The 19,834-nt window shown below is 38.4% G+C and overlaps 1 long non-coding RNA gene and 1 pseudogene across 1 annotated transcript; both read left to right on the top strand.

Annotated features, from left to right (window-relative positions):
- Positions 1-9,826: 9,826 nt before the first annotated feature.
- On the top strand, positions 9,827-14,187 carry LOC133814716 (probable UDP-N-acetylglucosamine--peptide N-acetylglucosaminyltransferase SEC; annotated as a pseudogene).
- Positions 14,188-15,709: 1,522 nt separating this feature from the next.
- On the top strand, positions 15,710-16,638 carry LOC133816296 (uncharacterized). Its single transcript, XR_009885138.1, has 3 exons — positions 15,710-15,832; positions 16,298-16,322; positions 16,524-16,638. It is a non-coding gene; the product is annotated as an uncharacterized LOC133816296 (long non-coding RNA).
- Positions 16,639-19,834: the final 3,196 nt, after the last annotated feature.

The raw sequence follows: 19,834 nt of genomic DNA, 5'->3' as shown, positions 1-19,834 counted from the left end.
TTCTTCGGCGTCCTCGACGAAGTAGCTTGTAGATCTTCAATCTTCCGCATGAGCTTCTTCAAGTATTCCGCCCTCTCCCAGTTGATCTTGTCATCTATGAGCCCCTTCCATTTTACCAGATACTCCTTATGCTTTTTACGATCAGTGGTGACCGTCTTCTCTGCCAGGATTTCTTCAGGTTGACGCTTGCTCCTTGGCTGAATGATGACTCCTCCTCTGGTTGAGTGGTTGCGCTCTGGATTTGCCGGATCTTCATGATACAGCTTCAAGTTGCTGACGTGAAGGACCGGGAGTATCTTCATCCATGCTGGCAGAAATTGCGTCTTCAGTTCTCTCTTCAAGTCTCCCCAAGATGTGATGGTGCATCTACCATTCTTGATGTCGTCATACTTTGTCCTCCACCACACCTTGGCATCCCCAGACAAGTACATGGTAGCCATGGCGACCTTTCCTTCTTCAGAATCGGCTCACACGGCTTTAAAATAGTGTTCCATGTTGAAGAGAAAATTTTCCAAGTCCTTTGCGTCTCTAGCCCCGTTATAGGGCCTCGGCTCAGGCAATTTAACTCGGCCATATTCCATACCTATCGGCCCCGTAGCAAGTGCATTCCCAACCGCTCGCATGGTTAGGTTTACCTTTGCAGTTAGCTCAGTCATTTCTTCTTTGAGCATGACAACTACCTCCTTGCAGTCTTCTATGGTGTTATTTATGGAGACTTGTTGTTCCTTTAGCATGCGCTCCACTGCCACAATGCGCTCTTCCCACCGAGGGGGAACAAAAGTACTTGTTGGAGTGTTTGTTTGCTCCAACGCAATTATTCTGGATAGCAGAACATCGTTTTCCTTCTCTAGCGCAACTATGCGATTGCTTGCATCTGATGATCCAGAGTTATGACTTGTAGAGGAAAGATCCCTGACCCTTTAGTCCAGGCCATCTAATTCCCCTACACGCTTCTCAAGTGCTTCGATCCTCTGAGTGTTGCTCACCATTAGTGTGTTTTGCCAAGCTTTCTCTAACTTGGCTCTGATACCAACTTTCATGGGCTGGCTATTTGGGTACTCCAAGTAGACGGAACGTGCGGCACTTGTAGGCACTTCAAGCTAGCAAGTCAGCCTACAACACACACCTGCGGGCAAACAAACTCAGTGGTTAGCCACAAACACATCTCGGACATGCAACAGGCAATAACGAAGTACGAGCAATTACAAAGCAAGTCATTCCTTGGAACGTCCACACAACACAAAGCACACAACAAGGCAAATGGCACGCGATGGCCTAACGAAGATGACAAACAAGTAACACGTAGGCAATAAGGAAGCATAAAGGGACAAGTATGGATAAACATCATTTTATTAATATATATCATTGATAGGGCAAGGGAGTACACAGCTTTGGCCCCTATCTGCTGGTGGCCATGGTGCTTCCCTAAGTCACCAGGTCACCTCCCCCCTTAAGGAGCCTTCTAGGGATACAAGGTCTTCCTAGTAACATATATGATTTTCGTCTAGGAGACATATGCATAATTACAAAATTGCCACTACCCTACCCCATGAGGTTGCTTGGTGCAAGACTTGACTAATGATCAAGCACCAATGCATGTTCACTTACAAAATGGCCCCATGTGGGTGTGCCAAAGGGGCATCATGACACATTAGGCCTGCTGATTTTAGCTTGAACGAGCGTGAACTTTATCCAGCGAAGTGTATTTAGGAGTTTAGGTCGACCACCCTATGAAGAATAGGGTGGGTCGACCACTCATGTGGCTCTTGAGCATGTCAGGCCGACCACCCCTAGGGGTTGGGGTTAGGCCGACCACCCTAGGGGGCTAGGGCCAGGCCGACCACCCCTAGGGGGTTTAGGCCTGGTCGACTTCCCTATAGGTCCTGGACCTATCATTTTTTGCTCATCGGTCTTTTTCAATACTTTGTTGTTTTTCCCTGACTTGTGATGCCACGTGTCGCTTTTTCATTCGCCTCTTGAATTTTGAGGGCTAACAACTGATATTTTTAATTGTTAAGATATTTTAATTTTGAATTTAAAGTAATTTTATTTTTTTTAGTAATTTTTAATGAAAAACTACATGTTAAAATGTGTGAGGTACATTTTATTAGATTATTAGTATCATTAAGATGGTAAATATGAATAACTACATGAGAAAATGTGTATTGTACATTTTTTTTAATTAAATTTATTTTTTTAGTATTTTTCAATGACTAAGTAGTTACGTATTTAAGCTAAATAAATTTTTAATCAAATTAATATGTATATATATTGATATTTTTAATTGTTAGGATATTTTAGTTTTGAATTTAAATTAATATTATTTTTTAGTAATTTTTAATGAAAAACTACATATTAAAAAGTGTATGGTATATTTTATTATATTATTATTAAGATTGCAAATAAGATATGAATAATTACATGATGACTCAAATTCTAATATATAATAAACGTGTATATAATTTATTGTATATGGTAGTTCAAGAATAGATATTTTTATATAATATTATTAATTTAAATAATAATATGAGATTTTTGTATATAATATTATTAATTTAAATAATAACATCTTATAAATATCTTACTATAATTTAAACTAATGTGTTACTAAATTTATGCTAACTAGTTACATGTAATTACATTTCCTTAAATTAATTAATAAAAAGAATAAAACAAATCAAATGAATTAAAAAAATTACTATTATTATGTTAATCCATAAAATAAATAAATAAATTAGATTAAATGAGAAAATAGAAATAGTACTTTGAAGAGATTTTAGAGTTCCACATAATCTCATTGAAGCTCTTCTTTATATATAGATAGATAGATAAATAGATTTATTTTTATTATGTTTATTTTATTGTTATATAAATTTTAAATAAATAAATAATAGTGTATGTTATAAAAGAATGACATAAACATATTAAAAAAACATTAGATACACATTTTTTATATATAAAGATATGATGCATTCTAGTTTTAAAATTAAATATTTTTTTTTCTAATTTTAATTTAGAAAAGCTATCTATGAATTTCAATATAATAAATATTAAAAAATTCTAATTTAAAACTATGAATTTAAAAAGTTTATTTGATCAAATTTTAATTATTTGATTTGAAAAAAATTAAAGCCAACAAAAAATTATATATAAATATATATTATTTAATTAATGGTGAGAGCAGCAATTAAAATAAGTAATTTCTCATTAAAAAAACTCAATGACAAAATAAAAATATGTCAGCACGCTAACCAAGGCACTTAGCCTTATTAGGAATTTTGAGACGTTACAATAATTGTATCCAGGAACCGTCCCACAGTCAAAACCAAACAACACAACATCCACAAACAGCAATAATGCTAAAACACATGTTGTACGCCTTGAATATCCGCACACACTTTGGCGAGCTAGAAAATGGCATAAATCGATCTGCCACGTGTCAACCGTCCACCCGGAGCTGTTTGTTACGGACCCCTAAACAACCAGCCCGAGCTGATGGATCATTTAGCTGCTCCGTGCGTGGAGCCGTTGTGTCGACATAATAGAAGCCACGAGCTAGTGCCACATTAAGCTCGTGGTGCATCAGAGGTCTGACACCCCCGAATCCTTATAAAGTCAACCACGCAATATAAACGTGCATATACCAGACATCACGTGTCTGCTCTATTCCTGAATTCTCGGATACATAGTATAAACGTGCGTGTTCAGACATCCCACGCCTGATTTAGGCCATGTGGCCCATTACCCATCTTTACCTATTGATTAGACCACACTTCATTGTAAGGTTTAGGAATTAATCATCGGTGTCACATAAATGACATGATGGATTGTTAGATCACGGGATGACCCCAATACCTACTCAGAGATCAATCTCCTACAAATACCAAGACCCTGGGTAGTGCAAGGGGTTGGCTTCTTCTTGTAAAGCAAACACTTTGTAAGAAATAGTAAGGAGAGATTAATAATATCGACTGGTGGACTAGGGGGATTTTAACCTCCGAACCACCTAAAAAAGGAGTGACCATCTTTTCTTTGTAATTAGTTTCCACATTCTCAATTAATATCATTGTCATATTACGGTTTATCAATCAGTACTAATCCATCCTATTTATTCGTATAATTATCTGTTGGCGAAAAATCACGTCAACAGTTTGGTGCTTTCATTGAGAGGGTTTAGATTAGTGCTATCGCAAAAACGTGATCATGGTGGTTACTCGTTCGAGGCATGGTAACGAAGCGGATCAACATGGTGGGTAGGAGGCTCACCATGCCGCTATATCCAACGAACCAAACCCAGAGGTCCAGCAGCGATCGGGAAAGCAGCGGATGGGCCATGACGACATCGGAAGTTCGGTGCCCCTACTGGCAAATCTGAACCCGTGTTACCTGACGGCGATAGAAATGGAGAACATGCAGTTGAGGAGTCATCTATCCAAAGCGAATAAGAAAATCGAGGAGGTCTTGGCCCGACTACCCCCTCTTGCAACCGACGTTAACGTCGGAAAGAGGCAAAGCAGGACTCACAAGTCCCGCAGGGATAGTCGGCCCAGACTCAGTCGGTCGGTTAGAACCTCAACCCCGAGTTCCGCACCCATGTCGCACCATAACCAGGAAACTATGTTTGAGGAGTTTCCCAGGGCCAATCAGCAAGTCAATCGATCAGTCAGAACTTCAACTCCAAGTTCGGCTCCACCGTCGAACGCCCCCAGAAGGGCTCGTGACAGCTCGCGGAGGAGGTCCGGGGAAAGCTCGCGCAGACATCCTGCTTCAGCCAGCCCTCCCGTGCCACGGTCAGATCGCCGGGCGCAGGAAGCTGGAGGCGGTAGGATAGAACGACCGCGAGTCAGTTTGATCCGGCTAGACGGGACTAGGATCACTTCACCAGTTAGGCATCCCCCTTCACCGATAAGATACCCATCCCCTCCTCTTCCTGCTTGAGATATTCCTGTGCACGGGAGCAGTAGAAGGAATCCTCCTCCTGCCGTTCCTACACATGGCCCCGAGCGCGCGAAAATGTCTCAGATCCTCACCCCCGACAGCAGGCTCTAAGCTTTTCCAATGTAAGCTATTGGATCGAGAGCCACCGAAGTGGCAGATCCAGTGGAGACCTGCGCAATCATCTAAGTTTGGCGCAAAGCCCTCGGGCCGCCTCGAGGACCGACCTTCGAGATCGCCTCAACTCGCAGAGGGGGGATCCAACCAGAAATGAAAGTCATACTCGCCGAGAGGATGGTCCTTCCGAAATACGTGACAATGGGAATGTCCCACCAAACCAAGCTCAAGCTTGGAGGGACAATAACCCGCCTAACGCGTACAATGGAACGGGAGTTGTCGAACAGCCCCAGAACAACCAGGGGATCAAGGACCAGACCCTTGAAAGGTTAGCTCAGATGGAGGAGCTAATGAAGAAACTCTTGTCTTAAAAGGGCAAAGACGAGTATGACTCGGGAGACAAGCTCGAGGATTTTGCCCCCAACATAACAGCCACGACATACCCGCTGGGTTTCCGGATGCCCCATCTATCCAAATTTGATGGGGGCAGGGACCCGTCGGATCACTTGGGGATGTTCATTACCCTAATGATGGCCCATAATATCGGCCCCGAGCTAAGATGCTTGATATTCCCTTTGACTTTGATCGGGCCAGCTAGGCAGTGGTTCAAGCAGTGTAAGAAACAGTCGATCAGCTCGTGGAAGAATTTCTCTGCCTATTTCAAGAGGGCATCCCGAGCCTCTCAAGCGGCTCGCGTCAAAGCGGACACCCTGGCGAACGTGAAGCAACAGCCCTTCCACCAGCCCGTTGGAGCGGAAACGGACATCGTGAAAATGACTCAGACTGTTGCCCAGAATAACTAAGGGGGTGGAGGCAAGAAAAAGGGGAACGACGAGGGCGACCAGCACGGTTCAAAGAAGAACAAGCCCATGGAAAAGTTCAAGCCAGTCTACGCGGTTTATACCGAGCTCACAAACACTAGGGAGCATATTTTCCTAGCAAATTCTCCTCGCCTTCCCTGGAAAAAGCCAGAGCCCTTGAAAAATCAGAAGGCCAAGAGAGACCCTTCTAAATTCTGTCGATTCCACAACGACATCGGGCACAACACAGATGATTGTAGGCATTTGAAGGACGAGATCAAGACACTCATAAGGGTCGGATCTTTGGCTCAGTATGCACGGAATCGAGTCCTTACCAGTCAGCAAGCCCCGGAAGCTCCAATAAATCAGCCCGGGGCCCAGGTAAATCAGGATACCCCTCCTCCTATAATAGGAGGATAGATAACCACCATCTCCAGAGGCCCTCATCTGGCAGGCACGAGCAGAGGTGCCCAGAAGAGATACGTCAATGAGCTGAGGTCCCATAACGAAGTTGAGTTTATCCCGGAGCAGCATCTACCCAAACAACAGCGATTGGAGAGGTAACCAATCAGTTTTACTGAAGAGGACGCTAGTCATGTCCAGTTCCCACATAACGATCCTCTAGTCATAACTGCCCAGCTCACCAATCAGAGAGTTAGGAGGATACTAGTTGATAATGGGAGTTCGGTGAACCTGCTATTCCGGTCCACGCTAGAGAAAATGGGGTTGTTTGTAGCCGAGCTGAAGGCCTCCATGATGTTGTATGGGTTTTCCAGCGAATGGTCGGTAGCGATAGGAACGATCGAGTTAGTAGTAACCTTGGGAGAGGGACCCCAAACTGTCTCCAAACTCCTTGAGTTCATGGTTATCGACTGTCCCCCCGCGTACAATGCAATTCTGGGTCGGCCTACGTTGATGGCATTTGAAGCCATAACTTTTATCCGCCACCTCGCAGTCAAATTCCCCTCCTCTACGGGGGTATGTACGGTCCGAGGTGAACAGCTCGCTGCCAGGGAATGCTATAGCATTTCCATGAAGGGAAAATCACAACTCGGGCGATGATCATTCAAGGAAGAAACGAGGAATCTCAGGAAGTAAGATCTGATCCTGGGATAGAAAAACCTCAGAAAGCCGATGGCGTAGGTACCACCTTGAGTGATGATATCGACCCAAGAATAGGCGAAGACAGATCCGAGCTCCAGGCCATCGAAGAGCTCGAAGAGGTGAACATCGATCCTAGAGACCTTTCGAGGGTGGTTAGGCTCAGGAAAAACCTTAGTAATGAGAGAAAGGCGGAGCTGGTGAAATTTTTACAAGAAAATCTAGACATATTCTCCTGGTCTCATGAAGACATGATAGGAATTAGCCCAAGCGTCATCATGCATACCCTTAACTTGGACAAAAACATGCCTGCGAAGTCCCAGAAACAGAGGCGCCTGGGCACAACCCGAGCTGAGGCCCTAGAAGAAGAAGTAGCTCGACTTTTAAAATGGGCTTTATTCGCGAGGAAAAATACCCGATCTGGGTCGCCAATCCTGTTTTGGTCCCGAAGCCCAACGGGAAGTGGCGGACCTGCATCGACTTTTCTGATCTAGATAAAGCATGCCCCAAAGATTGCTTCCCCTTGCCGATAATTGACCAATTGGTGGATGCCACTGCGGGGCACGAGCTCATGTCTTTCATGGATGCATACTTGGGTTATAACTAGATTGATATGAATCCTGCGGACCAGGAACATACTAGCTTCATGACCCCGACCAATGTTTATTGTTACAAGGTCATGCCCTTTGGGCTGAAGAATGCGGGAGCTACATATCAGAGATTTGTCAATAGAATGTTCGCTAATCAAATCGGGAAAAACATGGAAGTGTGTGTTGACGACATGTTGGTCAAGTCAAAAATTGCCGATAACCATGTTCCCGATCTGAAGGAATGTTTTAAGATCTTGAGGAAGTATGGTATGAGGCTGTATCCCCAAAAATGTACCTTCGGGGTTGCGTCAGTTTAATTTCTGGGTTTCATTGTCAACACCAGAGGAATAGAGGGCGAACCTCGATAAAATCATATCCCTACTCGAAGTGCCATCATCCCAGTCGCGAAAAGATGTCTAAAGTCTGACAGGAAGGGTGGCAGCCCTTAATCGGTTCATTTCCAAATCAACCGATAAGTGTTTTCCATTCTATAACCTGCTCCGGGGAAATAAAAAGTTCGAGTGGACCGATGAGTGCGAGCATGCCTTCCTCGACCTAAAAGCACATTTAGCTGAGCCGCCCGTGTTGTCTAAACCAACAGCAGGAGGGCCTCTTTTTCTTTACCTAACTGTCACGGAAGATGCGGCTAGCGCCGTGTTGGTCCGGGAAGATGACCGGTCTCAGAAGCCAGTCTATTACATTAGCAAAAGGCTCCTTGGAGCCGAATCTTGGTATCCATTGATGGAAAAAATGGTGTTCTGTCGTATTTCCAGTCCCATTCAATCCACGTCATAACCGATCAACCTTTAAGGCAGGTACTGTAGAAACCTGAGGCATCGGGTCATCTTTTGAAATGGGCTATCGAGCTCAGCCAATTCGAGATACTATACGTACCACGAACTGCGATCAAAAGCCAAGCTCTGGCTGATTTCATGGCAGAGTGCACTGGATTCCAAGAGGAACTGATGGAAGAACCAGTGTAGGTCTTGTGGAAAGTCTTTGTGGACGGTTCGTCTAATGAGAACGGGTCCGGAGCTGGAATCATTTTGATATCCCCAGAGGGACATCATTTCCACTCCGCGTTATGATTCAGATTTGAAGCGTCCAACAATGAGGCCGAGTACGAAGCTTTATTGGCTAGGCTAAGGGTGGCCCGGGAGCTGAAAGCCAGGGCCATCCAGTGCTATAGCGATTCCCAGCTCGTGGTAAACCATGTATCAGGGGAAGACCAGGTGCGGGGAACCAAGATGGCGGCCTACCTGGCCAAGGTAAAGAAAGAGCTGTCTGCATTTGAGTATAGCCTAGTCGAACAGATCCCTCGGGAGCAGAACGCCAATGTTGATGCCTTAGCAAACACTACACCAAATACCCCTTTCCATAACACATGAATATAATACTAATAAAAAAGTATTATGCTAGAGTACTATATTGGGACCACTTTATGAAAAAAGGTCGGTAATAATTACACCATCCCGCCACTTAGCATTTTTTTTTTCATTTGTGAGACCTGAAAATTTGTGAGACCTGAAAATTTGTGAGACCCGTGAGACCCAATTCCTTTCCTTCAATTCCTTCTCCTTTTTCCTCATCATTCTCTCTTCTCTCTCTCGGATCTCTTTCTCCCACCAGACCTCTCTCCTTCACTCTTTCTCTCTCACCTTTGTCTTTGTGGAGATCGACCGCTACCTTCCCCTACACGCACCAGCTACGGATCTTCAGAGGCCGTCGAAGCTTCGACCATGCGGGCCCAAGCCCTCACATGACACCAGAGGCGAACGACGACACCGGAGGCCAGCTCTTCTTCTCCTCTTCCCTGTGTGCGGCCAAGCCTTCTTCTTCCTTGCGCGAGACCAGCTAGCTCCGGCCGGTTCAGCAACGACCAATTTATCCGTAAATTTTGTTGGGGAATATCCGTATATTGCATTAGTCTGTACAATATCCGTAAATTTTTTCCAATTTGATGGGAAGGTTTTGGTTGTTATATTAGCTAATATCAGTCCTAGACCTAGTACTAGGAATCTTACACCCAGTGGCGGAGCCAAATTTGTTTTTTCATGGGGGAATGATCATCAAGAGCAAAAATATATATTCTTTCTTTGAATTATTTTTTTCCATATTATACTGATTGTTTTATTTTGCAGCTCCGACCAAATTTTGCTGATGCATGGTAAAATTTAGCAAGTGCATATATGCGTAAAGGGCAGTTTAACGAGGCAGCTCAATGTTATCGCCAGGCTCTTGCACTAAATCCACATTTGGTAGAATTTTTTTCTGACTCTTGACACTTGTATATTCAATGATTTAACAAAATCTTTGAATAGAACGTAACATTTCTTCTTAATGTTACAGGTTGATGCACACAGTAATCTTGGGAATTTGATGAAAGCTCAAGTATTAGTTCAAGAGGTGAGGAATCTATGGTCCTTTTTTTCTTTCTTGATATGCCTGATATTAGGTGTACATGGTTACAACTACAAGATGCCAAAAATTAGTATTACAAAGTGTTATGATGCCAATAGAGATAGATGATTCACAATATGTGTAGTTGGTTAAATTTATTGACTCACATAAGTTTGAAAAGACTTTGAGTTGTGATTTTCTTTGTAGTTCTTGCATGTTGGTTTGTTCTCACGCTCATTATTGTTCAATTTTGTATGGAACACCTTAAGATGCTTTCCTGAATGGTCAAGGTTGTAATGTATGTTTTCAGGTCTTTGACTTCTCTAATGTTTTTGTTGTAGGCTTACAGTTGCTATGTTGAGGCTCTTCATATACAGCCAAATTTTGCAATTGCATGGTCCAATCTTGCTGGCCTTTTTATGGAGGCTGGTGATCTTAACAAAGCTCTTAAATATTACAAGGTCTTTACCTGGATACTTTGCTTGTGCATGTCTTAATGAGCGAAGGGGTGTAGGTGTTTACAGTTGAATATTCTTGTTACAAAATTGCATTGACTTGCATGACTAAGTTATAAAGGTGGAGCCCTTTATAATATATATTTTCGAATATAAATGAAACTTTGTATTAATCAATGGAATACAAAAGTAAAGTGAACATGCTAATCTTATAGAAATGAGAACATGAATCTGAAATCAGCCGAAAGATATACATTAATACAATAAAAAGAAAACAGCAACATTATGAAAAAAAATTGGCCCACTCTTTACTTAAATCTAGAATAGAGAGTCACTCAAAACCATTAGCTTTGTAGATCCAAGTTGCTGCCCAGAACTTTATCTGAAGTATGCTGTAGTTTTCTGTAAAAGTAATTCCATATGCTGTAATTTTCTTAAGTATCTTGTGATTGATTACAAAATCTAATTTTGTAAATCTTTAATGGATGTTTTCTATAATCTAATTTTGACTAATTGCCTTTTTCAGGAAGCTGTAAAGCTTAAACCAACATTTTCCGATGCCTATCTAAACCTTGGAAATGTTTACAAGGTGAGCTGTTGTAGATTATGTGAAGATGGGGTATATAAAAGTGCCAGGCATTATATCTGAAGAAGAAATTTAGTACTTGTTTCTGCTTTTTTCAGGCTCTAGGAATGCGTCAAGAGGCAATAGTATGCTTCCAGCGTGCTCTTCAAGTGCGACCAGATTTTGCCATGGCCTATGGTGAGACTATCCATTTGTATGCAGTACACTTAGTGACTACCTTTCAATTGTGCTAGCTTTCCTTTTCATTTTATGTGGCTGAAGGATCTTAAAATGTGGATATTTTCAAGTATGGCGTCCAATTTGTTCTAGGGGAAATATGCATATATATATTTTACTTGTGGCTGATTTCTTTTTCCCTTGTTGGATAAGTAGTATGCATGTACATAAAAGGATCAATTAGTTTCTGAAGAGCTTATTGAAATTTACTCCAGTATGTCTTGCAAAAACAAAAATTAAAAATCCCTCTAGTATATCTACCTGTTCATTTCCAACTTGACTGATCTATGGATCTTAATTTCTTCAGTGGCATACAGATGGTACAATGACAATCTTCTGTGTAAGATACCTTCAACTCTAGTCTGATTATAAATACAAATCAAAATTTTTTTTTGCAGGCAATTTGGCAAGTATTTATTATGAGCAAGGCAACCTAGAAATGACAATTTTCAATTATAAGTGAGCAATTGCATTTGATTCTGGATTCTTGGAGGCATTTAACAATTTGGTTGGTTCTCTTTCGTATCTTAGTTGTGCTAGATTGTTTGTTAATCAATTGATGATATGAATAATATTTCATTTTTTTCCCTCACCCACTAAACATCATGGTGTTTTCCCCCTCTTAAGGGCAATGCGTTGAAGGATGCTGGAAAAGCTGATGAAGCAGTGCAATGCTATCGTGTAGGTTCACAATATCCGTAAATTTTGCCCGATTTATTTATATGTTTTTGTTGGGGAATTTCAGTTTTACTTACTGTAGTTTTCATTTTCTCCCCGAAGCAATGTCTTACACTGCAACCTAGCCATCCACAAGCTCTTACTAACCTTGGGAACATATACATGGAATGGTATGTATTAATGTGTTAATCATGTCAAGTCTTTTAGATTGATATAGTGTATGATGTCAGATTAATATCTCATATGCACCTAGCCTAAATATTTTTTCTCTGGTCATATAGGAACATGATGGGTGCTGCAGCCTCATGTTATAAGGCAACATTGTCTGTGACAACAAGACTTTCTGCTCCTTTCAACAATTTAGCAATTATATATAAACAACAGGTAATCATATCTTTTTATCATGTCTGTAATGCTTGCTTATATTTGTTTTGGGAAAATACTTAATTGTACAATATTTTTTTTCTTTCCAAATGGAGAAAGGTTATCATCTATAGAAAGGTCACCTTGATTTGTTTTGTTTCTTGCTCTGCCTTTTCCAACTAAGAGAAGATGGCATTGGTAATTTTAAGTTATATGGTTACAACGAACGTTTTGGTTATATGGTTGGTGTTTAGTCTGTTTTGCTTTCCGGTTTCATTTTGTATTATTCTATTTCCTTTTGTTTAAAAGAATATATTTCTTCTTCTCTTCACAATTCAGTTTTTTCTATTAACTAAAGTTTGTTTCTTATATAATAATATATAAAAAAAAACTACAGGGCAATTACACAGATGCTGTATCTTGGTATAATGAAGTTCTCCGAATTGATCCTTTGGCGGCTGATGCACTTGTCAATAGAGGGAACACATATAAAGAGATTGGGAGAGTTAATGTAGCCATTCAAGATTATATTCGAGCCATCAATATCCGACCTTCAATGGCAGAAGCTCATGCTAATCTAGCTTCTGCTTACAAGGACAGGTGTTTAATGATAATTATAAGGGGTTGCAAGCTTTTTATCTGATTGCATACTGTTTGTTCTTCCATGTTTTAACATAGTATATTTCTGGATTTTGTATGTACAGTGGACATGTTGAAGTTGCTATAAAAAACTATAAGCAAGCACTTTTTCTACGTCCTGATTTTTCAGAAGCAACTTGTAACCTTTTACATACATTACAGGTATTGTGAGAAGTAACTTTACTTTGCATATTAAACTATGTTTTAATTCGGTTTTATTTTTTCTCACTATTGACTGTTATATAAGTCTTTTATGTTACCTAGCATAATAAGTTATTAGTGCTCTAAAAGTCAGGAATGCAACTGAAGTTTCATTGCATCTTTTGTTTCATATAGAATATGTATATGGCACATGGGTAGGGGCCTTGTAGATTATTGTTTTTCCAGGTCTTCTAGTTTAGCCTCATATACAGTATTAGTGTGCAGAGTATGATCTAATCATTATGTTTTTTGCAAAATTAAAGGCCTCATTTGTGGTGAAATGGCCATTCCTTTTTGCTGTTTGGAAAATGCACTTTTAATTCAATGGTGTACATTTGTACACATTATTGACTTAGCCTATAGTTTCTATGTTGTACTCTTATGTTGCTATGTGAAACTTTGTTTGGATTTTATAACTATTCGCTGTTGGTTTATCTAATCTGATATTTGCATTTGTGCTACTCTCCAGTGTGTTTGTGACTGGGATGATCGTGAAAATAAGTTTATTGAAGTTGAAGGAATTCTGAGAAGACAGATAAAGGTAAAGTGTTGTTTAATTTGATGCTAATTACCACTTTACCAGTCAGGTTCCACTCTAAATCACTCAATCTTTGCTATTAGATGTCTCTTATTCCTAGTGGGCAACCTTTCCACGCAATAGCCTATCCAATTGATCCAATGCTTGCACTGGAGATAAGGTAAGTATTCTATTGCCTATATATTGCATTCGTCTGTTCTCTTTATTTACTGTCTTTTTGGTCTTGTAGTAGTCTGTTCACTTTATTTATTGTCTTTTTGGTCTTGTAGTCATAAATATGCTGCACACTGCTCTGTCATTGCATCTCATTTTTCTCTTCCTTCCTTCAATTATCCAGCATCCTTGCCCATAAAGAGCGAAGGTGGTAGTAAAAGGCTAAGGGTCGAGTAAGTTTGAGATATATATTCTCTCTTCCTTTGTATGTACATACTGCCTATGCCTGTTTTCATTCGCTGTTACTAGTTTTGAATTCAGGTATGTTAGCAGCGACTTTGGTAACCATCCTCTGTCTCATCTGATGGGTTCTGTCTTTGGCTGCATATCCAATCAGAAGTGGAGCATTTTATAGATGTCTCATCCATGTCATCTGATATGATTGCCCGGATGATTTGATACACTGAACATACTAAGAACATCTTAAGTAATTTAGTTGCTGCTGTTGACAATTTGTGGTATCTAAAAGATGGAATACATATTGTAGTCTTGAAAAAACTTTCAGAAAATGGTAAGAGCCATGTGGGTTTTACAGTTTTATTTTTGTATGATACTTCGAGCACTGATCTGTAGACTTATCTCAGTTTTTGGTGGATCCTACTCCATTTTCTAGGATCTTGCAGGCAAAGGACACCAAGTGAATTAGATAGAGAGGTTAAGAACTTGAGGGTGGCATTTACTGACCTGCTTTTGAAGCATAACACTTTCAAAGAAACTGTAAAGCCATTGAGATATTGATGCTGTACCTTCTAGTAAATGTTGAACCATTGAGAAACTGCAAAGCCATCAAGAAACTGCTAAACCTTCTAGTAAATGTTGAACCAGGTAAAAAGTAAATAGTATGCCTCTTTTTTCGTTTTTCTTTTTGGCTATGTAAGGTTTAGTTATGATTGTTAAATTGATTTATGAAGGTAGGCTGTCAATCTCATTGTAACTTTGTCTTGAACAGGAAAAACATACCGTCTACGGGTGCATAATGTCAGTATCTCAACTAATTTTGATAGGAATTCGCCACAGTAGTTAGTTGTGTGAGTGAAAAGCAATAATTTGATTCAAAGTTTCGATTTTGAATTTTTCTTACAAACGTTTCATCTGGGTATCAGTATAATTTTGATTTTAGTCACCATAATTGCTTAATATGGTTTTTTTTTTCTGGGTTATTGATCTCATATGTAATTGAAGTTAATTTTATTGCCTCTGAACTTATATTTATGTGAATTTCCATTTATTAATGCAGCATTTTGATTCATATCTTGTTAATGAATTTTCATAATTTAATCTGATAAAAATCAATTTTTTAGCTAGAGTTTATACTGCTTTTATTCATATTGTTTCTGATAATTTTTAGTAAATTCTCTTACATGGTTAAATTGTGTCTACTGACTACATAGTCAATGCATTACTTCATAAAACCACTCAATATAGTTTTATATGTAGTTAAGGAGTCTAATTAGTTAGCATCATGATTAGGACTCCTAGTGAGACTAATTAGGCTCTTGGGCTTTCATTAAAATTTTCAACCTTTATTTTTAATACTTGTGCTCTGTAACTGTAAATTTTCTATATATAGGGAGCTTTGGAAGACGAACTATCCGCAGCAGAGAGCCAGCAAAAACCTTAGACACAATATTAAGATGGTAAGCTAAAGCTTTACTACATAATCATGAGGTGGTTATCCTAACTTTTCTATTGAATATGCTGGTTGATTTAGTCACCATATTTCAGCACAGGAAGATGAGAATCTACAATAATATCTATTACTGATGTATTATTTCTGTCCTATTATATTTTACAATTCTCTACCAACAATTGGTTTCAAACTACCATGTTATCCGATTTTTGGGGTAGTGCATTAGGGTTGGACTTTAGGGAGGGCACCTGTATATGATGTTAATATGTAACTTGCTTCATTGACTTTGCAGCATTTCGACGGATATGGGTATCATGGAACCTCATTTGAGCAGACATATCGATGTTACCCTTCATCCTTTATCGATAAGGTTAGTTTTGCTCCTCACTCGGTTCAGACTTCTTCTAGAATGTTTCACTGTTAGATGTTCTGTTTTTATATTTCAACAACCTCCTGCATTATTCAATGTTTAGAGTCTATTGTAGCTGTGATTTATGTGGTGTTTAGAATAGCCTACCAAAACCTTCATTAAAGTAAGGTGTTGTGGATACAAAGAATCTAGAACATTACCTTCTAAGTTCTGTGAAAGTTATAGATGATTAGCCTGTAATTTGCTAAAAAAAAAAGAGAGGATAGTATACTTGTTTTCCATTAAAGAAAAATGATAATTAAGTATTTTGATTTAATTTACCTGTCTCTAAATCTTGTGCATTCTTGGTGCAATCCTTGACACGTTATGTTAGTCAGTTTGTAATTTGGGTATTTGTGTTTGTTTCTATAGTAAAGACTAGTTCATCCTTTTTTCTGATTCAAATTCTTCTAATCTATTTTGCAGCCACAACTTGAGAGTGGGGATAAAAGTAAGTGTTCTATGTTACCACTTTATGGTTATATGCTTTTGTTATTATGCCTTCCTGATATATGGTTTCTGTTGCATTGTTCAGTTATAATGCCTCCCTCGGCCCTTGACCGTCTCAGTTAGTGTTTTTAGATCGTTCAATTTTTTTTAAAGCTACCATTTGAATCAAATTCAAGTTGTTAACATTAAAACAATTCTGCAGCATCTCTACATATAGATTATCCGATGTTGTTTGAGCTTCGAAATGACCCTGCAGAGAGGGTCTCTCACTATGGGGTGTTAGAGTTCGTAGCAGAGGAAGGCACGATCTATATGCCTTATTGAGACAATATTATTATTTTATAGAAGTAAATATTCAATTAGGTTTAAATTGCATAATTATTATGTTTGTTAAAGATGCCTTTATTTGAAGTGCAATATTGATAAAATGGATATTTGGAAGACTTTTTGATGTTCCATTTGGCCATTCCTCACTGAGTTTGGCCGTTCAAGGAAATTGGTAATTTATTGAAGCATAGGCTCAAGTTTCATTTATGAGTGTGCTTTGTTTGTGTGTAATGAAGTACCAGCAACACTCTATTCTCACCCTCTTTTATATTCCTTCTTATTGCTTGACATGTGAAATCTTATTACCATAAGATGAAAATTAATATTAAGACATCAACTTTTTATTGCTCTTGTCAGGTAATGAGAGGAGTGTAAATTGTAGAAGATAGTGAGAAAAAGAGCATTGTTCGCATTGCTCTATGTTCATGTGGAATCTTATTACAAAAAATTATAATTTAGTATTAGGATACTAACTTTTTTTTTCTACATGCTAAGAAATGAGAGAGAGAGAGAGAGATTAGGAAGAAGAGTGTTGCTAGCAGTCTCACTCCCATATATATATATTTATATATACAGTTACAGTGTACATCCTTATCATACTGGTTTTGTATAGTTCATCAGCAATTCTCATTCTCCACATATTTAAGTTGTCTTAATTGTTAAGGATATTATTTTTGCCAAACAAAGTTGGATAGGCGTTTATTTCCCCGTCTTTTTGTTTAGTAACTGTTTTCCAAACTTTTATTGGTAGAATTGTGTTCTCTTCTAGTTCTCTATGCATCTAAATTATTTTCTCTGATTAAGAATTTGTATGGGTTGTAACTTTTGAAACATGTGGATTGTAACATTCAGGCAGATATGCAAGTGAGGGAGAAAATCGTGGTCTTGCTTGACTCTTGGCAAGAAGCTTTTGGTGGGCCTGGAGGAAAGCATTCTCAATATTATTGGGCATATGATGAATTAAGGCTATGCATTTAGCTCCATCTTTTAGATGCTATGTGCTCTTCCTCCCTGTGGCGCTAAATCTAGAAGAGTTCTTTTTTCCTTTTAAATTGTTCTCGCCTTTTTAGGTTTGATATAGAAATTTGGTATTATGAGGTTTGATTTGCATCAATCACCTTTTCAAATAAAAATTCATCATAGCCTTTACAGGGCTGATGGATCCTATGTTTTTTTTCCTTTCTGGAACACGGTATCAAGTGGTTAAACATGTTGTAGCTGCCATTTCAATATTCTGACCCTTAAATTTATTTGTTTTTTAAAAAAAGGAAATTACTTGAAGAGCTAGTCATAGCTATTTGTATACTTTTCCTGACTGTGTTAGGGAATTACTAGTTGGAAATGATAATGATCACTGCTCTTAGTATCCCACTATTTCATTACTGATATAAATTTGTTAACATCCTATTATATTAAAATTTGTAAAATTTGTTAACAACCACCGATGTTCTTCATATATTTCGATAGGTAGATAGATATGTTTCTTTAGACTTTTTAAATTGAGTTATGTTATCACCTGTGTTTTAGTTCCTCGTCTATATGATACAATGATGTGTACTTATAGTAAAATAGTTGAACTTGAAATTCTATTTAACAGCTTTGTGCAGGACTCGAGCACATGCACAATTTAGATCCACCATATGCTCATAATGATGTCAAGCCTGAAAATGTCCTCAAAACTCATGGGAAAGGACAACCACAACTAGCCATATTGATGGATTTTGGCAGTGCTCGGCCTGCAAGAAGGCAGATTCAATCTAGTTCTGAGGCACTACAATTGTAGGTGTTTTTTTTGTTCCCCCAGTCGAACATACACACACACATGCAATGCATCTGTTACCCTACTATGAATGACATTCATCCAATGCTTTGGTTGTATGAGGTCCGAGTTTATTTTTTCATAGTCTTAAGAGATAAAAAAATATTGAATTTTTTTAATTAATGGCATATTTGTGAAGACTTGACATGTGTTCATGTTTTGAGGTTTTCTTTCAAGTTTTTGCATTTTTAGTTACTGTTTGGATAGCCTCATTTAAAAAACTTATCAAATTACAAAATGTTTGAATTTTTAATTTGTACAATTTAAAAGTTCCTATTGTTAGAATATGCCAAAGTAATGGAGGAATGGACATAGATTTCATCTTTCATTAAATATTTCGTACTTGTATTGATGGTGGACTCATTGCTTGCTGTGTAGGAATGGGCATCTGAGCATTGTTCAGCACCTTTTCGAGCTCCTGAGTTGTGGGATTGTCCAAGTAATGCAAATATCGATGAGAGAGCTGATGTTTGGTCATTAGGATGCACTTTATATGCGATAATGTGATAATGTTTTTTACCATGTGATTTAAGATTTATTTGTTTAAGTTTTCGGGTCTTTGTCTCCTTTGAGCTATAATATAATTTGATGACAGTGTTGAATGTTTTAAACTAATTTGTGGATTGTTAATACAATGTCGAATGCTTTTTACTTTTTATTATTTGAAAATCAAGTTCATTTGATGATGCTAGTATATATTAGAAAGCTAATTTTAATTATATAAATAAAAATAAAAATATAATAGAATAAATTAGTGTTATATAAATGAATATATAATGAGAATTTAAACTTATCTAAATATTAAAATAATACGAAAAATGTGTTATAATATCTATTACAATAACACTTTTTATAAGTAAAGAATTTTGTTATGCAAACTTCATTATATAACACAAAAAATGTGTTATACTAAAGTGTAGTATAACACAAAAAATGTGTTATGCTAAAGTGTAGTATAACACAAATTTATAAGTTTTGAAATGTGTTATATAATCGACTATAAATAATATAATTAAACACTTATCTATTTATTAAAATAACAAAGAAAGTGTGTTATCGTTGACAGTATAATAACACATCTGTATAACAATGATAAAGTGTTATGTAAAGTACCCTAACCTACGATAACATAGTCAATCTTAACACATTAGAAAGTATTACGGTATGTTTTGATAACACATTTTTGGTGTTATTAAAAGCATTTTTGCTTGTAGTGAAAGCTCGCCACCTCCAGGGAGGCCGAAACCTTGAGCCTGATACCGGTGGAATTCTTGGAAAGGCCAAGCATAGGGGAGACTGCGAGAGAGGTCGAGATGATCGACGCCAGGCCAACCTGGATGTCTCCCATAGTCGAATACCTTACAACA

This window comes from Humulus lupulus, chromosome 2, assembly GCF_963169125.1.
Source record: "Humulus lupulus chromosome 2, drHumLupu1.1, whole genome shotgun sequence".
In the NCBI taxonomy this organism is placed as follows: domain Eukaryota; kingdom Viridiplantae; phylum Streptophyta; class Magnoliopsida; order Rosales; family Cannabaceae; genus Humulus; species Humulus lupulus.
The sequence above is the reverse complement of the archived record's forward strand: the minus strand, read 5'-3'. Positions and strand labels throughout refer to the sequence as shown.